General features: G+C 42.0%; 1 pseudogene; it reads left to right on the top strand.

Annotated features, from left to right (window-relative positions):
- The first annotated feature begins 396 nt into the window (after positions 1-396).
- LOC105725601 (dehydrodolichyl diphosphate synthase complex subunit DHDDS-like) lies at positions 397-1,606 on the top strand (annotated as a pseudogene).
- The last annotated feature ends 4,616 nt before the right edge of the window (positions 1,607-6,222 follow it).

The raw sequence follows: 6,222 nt of genomic DNA, 5'->3' as shown, positions 1-6,222 counted from the left end.
CTTTATCTAAGAACAAAGCAACGGGCAAAACAGAAGATGTAATATTATGTTAGACACATTCCTGAGACATTTTTTGCTATCTAAATTCATTGTTAGGGATCATCAAGCCAGTTAGGAACAGATAATGTAGTCTTTAACTTCTATGCCCTAACATATTTATTACACATTGTATAGGAATTGTTCTTTTAAAAACACTAAAAAAAGAAATTCAATCTATATTTCACTAATTTTTAAACTATGTATAAAGAGCAAAACTGGAAAATCCATTAACATTTGAAATTCTAGATCGTGAGGAAGTGCCGGCCCACTGAAGCAGTGCGGATGCGCCCAGCGCAGCGGAGATTACCTGGCTGGTGTTTGGTTGTTCTGGGGTGATCTTCTGATTGGAAAAGAACTATGTCATGGATCAAGGAAGGAGAGCGAGAGCTGTCACTATGGGAGTGGTTCTGTACCAGCATCATAAAGCCAGGCCCAATGCCGGAACACATTGCCGTAATAATGGAAGGGAACCGTCACTATGCCAAGACGTGCCAGGTAGAGCTGCAGGAAAGCCACTCACAGGGCTTCAATAAGCTAGCTGAGACCCCGGGGTGGTGTTTGAACCCAGGCATCCTAGAGGTTACAGTCTACGCATTCAGCATTGAGAGCTTCAGACGCTCCAAGAATAAGGTAGACGGGCTTATGGATCTGGCCTGGCAGAAGTTCGGCTGCTTGATGGAAGAAAACAAGAAACTGAAGAAGCATGAGTTGTGTATCCAGGTCCTGAGCGGTCTGTGCTTGTTACCCTTGAATCTCCAGGAGCTGATTGCACAACCTGTACAGGCCACGAAGATCTGCAACAAGTGTTTCCTGAATGTCTGTTTTGGATACACATCACGTCATGAGATCAGCAATGCCGTGAGAGAGATGGCCGGTCGGGGGGGTGGAGCAAGGCCTCTTGGATCCCAGTGATATCTCTGATGAGTCCCTGCTTGATAAGTGCCTCTATACCAACCACTCTCCTCATCCTGACATCTTGATGCAGACTTCTGGAGAATTGCCACTGAGTGACTTCTTGCTATGGCAGACCTCTTACTCCTGCCTGGTGTTCCAACACGTTCTGTGGCCAGAATACACATTTTGGAACTTCTTCGAGGTCATCCAGATGGGCCATAGCATGCTTCAGAAGGCCTGAGACATGTATGCAGAGGAGCGAGAGAGGCAGCAGCTGGAGAGGGACCAGGCTGCACTGACAGAGCAGCTGCTGCGAGAGGGACTCCAAGCCAGTGGGGACACCCAGCTCCGAAGGGCACGCTTGCACAAACTCTCGACCAGACGGGAAGACCAAGTCCAAGGCTTCCTGCAGACCTTGGAATTCAAGCGAGCTGACTGGCTGGCATGTCTGGGCACTGCATCAGCCTGGGTGAGGCTGGCCACCTGCCACTTTGCCCAGTCCTCTGCCTCCAGGGCCCCACTCCCCTTCCTTTTCTTGGTGAAAGGTGCCTCCTTTCCTAATAATGAATTATATTCCCTTTGCTTGGCTGGGGTGTCCCACAGGCCGGGTCTGCTGGCCATAGATACCTTTGGGCTGCCTGGGACAGTGGTTCCTGGGGAAGATAGAGGGTGAAAGCCTCCCATAAGTATGCTAAACCCAGCTCTGGTCACCAACAGGGTTTGGAGAGCAAAGGGCCCCAATTCATCAGTTGTCTGTCTCCTAGATACACTTTCTTTTTCCACCAGCACATCCTTCAATGCACAGAATTTCAGGGAAGAGTTCTCCCCAAAACCCTAGCTTTTTACCCATCCATTTTAGCCTTCCACAAAATATTTGGCTCTACCTTGGGTCTGCTAGTAAATAACTAACAGACAGTCAGTTATTTGGGTAAGGAAAAAAGGTGCGGGAGAGATAGAAAGAAAATTTGGCCATCTGCTGCTTGTCCCCGTTGACTCTCCACCTGGGATTTGCTATTGAATCTCTACGCCCTCCCACTGTGCAGTGCTGATTGCCCACAGCAAGACTCAGCGCCCCCAGTGGTGTTCAGAAGCCAGGGAGGTGATTACAATCCAATTATCTATTGTTGACTCATTCCACACAAGCTTTTCTCCTCCTCTTGCAGGGCATGGGGCCAGGCTCCACTCCCAAGTGAGACTGGCCCCTCCATGATACAGGGTAACAGAGGGGCTTGTAGGCCCTGGTGAATTGAATCCAACACAGGCCTTCTCCCTGTAACACAGGACTGAGCAGAACCAAGCACTTCTCCCAAATGACTCTGCCCCCTGCCTTCACCATCTCAAACTCTGATTCCTACTCTAGTCTTCAAAGTTTCTCTCAGCTTTTTGACCTGGCTCCCTAATAGGCCCGAGATGATTTATTCTTGGCATGGCAAAGCTTGTTCTACGTCCTCTGCTTGTGAGGGTCAAAGCTGTGTCGTTTCCCTTACTTCCCCCTGCCACGCCTTGCTGCAGAGCTACTGAGAGGATTTGTGCCTTTGAAGAGTTGTGTGCTTGAGCAACTCTGTTTCAGGTGCTCCAGACTAGCAAGTACCAGCCAGCAACACCAACCAAATGCTACTCTCTTTAGTAAAGTGCATTTGCATTTTACTTTTCTTTCTTTCTTTCTTTCTTTCTTTCTGTTTTTTTTTTTTTTTAGATGGAGTCTCACCCTTTTCTGGCTGGTCTCGAACTCCTGACCTCAGGTGATCTGCTTGCCTCGGTCTTCCAAAGTGCTGGAATTACAGGCATAAACCACCATGCCAGGCTTCCCATTTTACTTTCTGCACGCTGTTTCCCTAGCAGCTCCCTCTAGGGGAGAGGTGGAATCTTGCAAGCAGTAGTAGGAGCACACACGAAACCCCTAACTTTCCTATACCCCAGCTCCCTCTTCCCCTTTCTGTGCTCAGATACCTGGCAGCACGAGACCGCTTGGCTATTGTCCATGCTCCCAGAATCAAGCATAAGTGCCAAATACTGCAATTGAGAAGCCAATCAATGCACCCTTTGGCAAACCCCCATTCACACCTGGCACTCCTCACTACCAATCCCTGGCACAGGGTTCCTGGACAGGAGGTGCTGTACATTTTCCAGCTTTACAATGGGGCTGTTGACAGCCATAATTAGAGAGGCATGAATTATGTGGCTATAATGCAGAGTCCTATAATTAAGGTGGGAATGAGGGGCTGGAGGCAGCCAACAGAATCTGCCTTATGAGCGTGGTTGTTGAGTCCTGTCTCCTGGGTCTGACTTTCGGTAATATGATTGAGGTACAGTAGAGGTGATTAAATGGGCTTGCCTGAGGTTCTGTACTCTGGGAAAGGTACACAGGGTGGAGTAGGGAGAAGCTACCCCAGGAGGTGATGTAGGGGTGGAAAGAAGCAGCAGAGAGGTCGTCATTGCACAGGAGCAAGGGCTGCAAAATAGTTGAACTTGTCGCTTTGGACAGGTATGATTTGTACAACCCAGGTTCAACCCTTTCCTTTCCTTTGGGTAAGGAAAAAAGGTGTGAGAGAGACAGAAAGAAAATTTGGCCATCAGCTGTTTGTCCCCCTTGACCCTCCACCTGGGATTTGCTATTGAAACCAGATGGGACCAATTTAAGTGTCCTTACTCCTGTAAGCCAAGCCCCCATTTGAGGACATCTATCGTATTCTTGTGTTCTGGGTCTCAAATAGAATTTTTAGAGAGTAAAAAAAAAAAAAGAAATTCTGGATCCTGATCTAAGAAACTGTTAATACAACCAATATGTGTAGGGCAGTAATCCAAGCTCAACTGCTTTTATAGGCTAAATATACAGTGCAAATATGGATTATGTATAAGAATATACATTACAACTGATACTTAGTGTTATTGCTATGGCATTAATAGGGCTCATGAGAACCCTGGGGAGGACATGTAGTTCCAGCAAACTTCTCATTTGTGAATGCAGCTAAATCTAATTTTGAGAAAAAAAATTTGACAATCTTTTTTCCAATTTTTTAAACACAGTAACAGTGAATGTACATGTGGATGATAATGTGAACGAACACTATCTTGATCAAAATCATTCCCCTATTCTCCTAAACGTATCTCTGCATCAGGGAAGCCAGATGACTACACACACACACACACACACACACACACACACACACCTGCTTATGACAACTAATGGTGCACACATTTTTCCAACTCTACCTTTAGTGACATTACATTGGTAGCTTTAGATTAACCATGGTGAAAGTATTTACACCATGGAAATAAGCAAAGGATACAACTCTTCTTGTTTTTTCAATACTTCTTCTGTATTTTCCAGAGACATGATTTACCAGTACAACAGTGCTATAGAGTGGGTTTGGATTAGGCAGTATCAATTTTTGGCACCTGCTATAAAATATGAGATCAACATGTTCCCAATTTATCAGAGATGATGTGTTAGTAAGAAATATTTGGATTACAAGTAACAAAATCTAACTCATATTATTATAAATAAAACAAGAAATTAATCAAGAGAACACTGATAGAGCTCATAGAATTGAGGGAATTTAGGTAGCAGGTTATGTTGGGAGAGTGAAGTGGGGTATGACCTAAATCTGCTCTAGGATCACATTATTCCTATATCAGTGGTCTGAGAGAGTAAAGAAAACCTTTTCCCCAGTTTTGTATTATATAAAACATAAGCTAAGAATTTGATTAGTCCATGTTCAGTTCCATCATAGCCCTTTAGATTAACCAATGAAACAGGAAAATGAAGCTTTGTGATCAGGTAGATATCGATCCATGGTCAGAAAGATCTGGATTACATGGAAACTAAGCAACGGACTATTAGTTGCAATCCTATTAGAATATGGTTGGAGTGATCAAAGGTCATTTTCATAATTAAAAAAGGAACTGCTCCTTCTACAAAAAATATTTGGAAGAGGAAAGTACATGATAAACAGGAACAACGTGACAAAGCAAAAATATTACAAATAGGCATTCTTTTCAGGATTAAGAAAGTGGTTATCAGTAATCCAATCATACCTATCATATTTTTTACTACTCATGGTATATAGGTTAGAACATGGAGGAAGTAAACCAGAGAAAGATTTTATTGTGCTGTATACCTGTTACACACAAAAATGTTTTTGCTTTGTATTAGTCAGGGCTCTCCAGAGAAATAGAACTGTAAGAATGTGCGTGTGTGTGTGTGTGTGTGTGTGTGTGTGTTTGTGTTTGTGTGAGAGAGAGTGTGGGCAGACAGAAACAAAAGACCTATTTCCCAGCTCAAAGAGCAAGGCAGGGGGAGTTCTCCTTTACTAGTGGAGAGTCAGCCTTTTAGTTCTATTCATGACTTCAACTGATTAGATGAGGGCCACTCATAGTAGGATTGGCAATCTGTTTTACTCAATCTACCAGTTCAAAGGTTCTTATTCAAAAATATACTCAAAGACACCCAGAATAATGTTTAAGCAAATATCAGGGTACCCCATGAGTAGTCAAGTTGACACATAAAATTAGCCATCACAATCCTTTCGCTAACCATATGCCCCCCACGCCATTTGTTTTGGCCAAAGGTAATGTCTATATATCTACTAAGGAAAGATTCCTTAAGTTCTGACTGCAATAAGCATGTGTTTTTAAGAATTGGAGTTCTGTTGCTTAAAATTAAAAAGTTTACATAAAACATATATACTGAAGTTTATCTCTTTGGTTTGGAGAATCACCTTGGCTCACTAGCAAAACTAACAATGGAGTTTATTGCAAAAAAAAATACACTAGGCAACATAATTTCACCAAATGCTATTAAATTAAAAAACCTGAAATACAAAGCAAAATATATCTCAATTGAAAGGATTCCCTCTATGAAAAATACATAATAAATATGAAAGTTCATAAATGTCAACAAAAAAGATTTCTATTTTAATTAATCTGTCTTCTGATCAGTACATCCCAGATCATTTAGTAAATGAGGATTAGAAACATAAAGTAAAAAATAAATGAAAGCAACTGAAGTTAGCAGGGCCAATATTCAAGTAATTATTTCTTCTCACATTTTAAAATAAAATGGGATTTATTTATTTATTTGCAGGGCTGATTAAAAAAAAGAAAAATATAAATATAAAATGGGATTATTTATTTGAGGGGCTGATTTTAAAAAAAGGAAATTATAATAAAATAAATTTAAGTAAAGAGAGGTCAATTATATAAGTAAATATAATATGTATACATATTTTCACTATAAAATACATTATAAATACCAAACCAAAAATATTGCTAAATCTATGTGTTATG

The sequence above is a fragment of the Aotus nancymaae genome, unplaced genomic scaffold, assembly GCF_030222135.1.
Source record: "Aotus nancymaae isolate 86718 unplaced genomic scaffold, 86718_ANA_hifiasm-v0.15.2.pri h1tg000004l, whole genome shotgun sequence".
Classification (NCBI taxonomy): domain Eukaryota; kingdom Metazoa; phylum Chordata; class Mammalia; order Primates; family Aotidae; genus Aotus; species Aotus nancymaae.
Note: the sequence above shows the minus strand (reverse complement) of the source record. Positions and strands in the feature narration are given on the sequence as shown.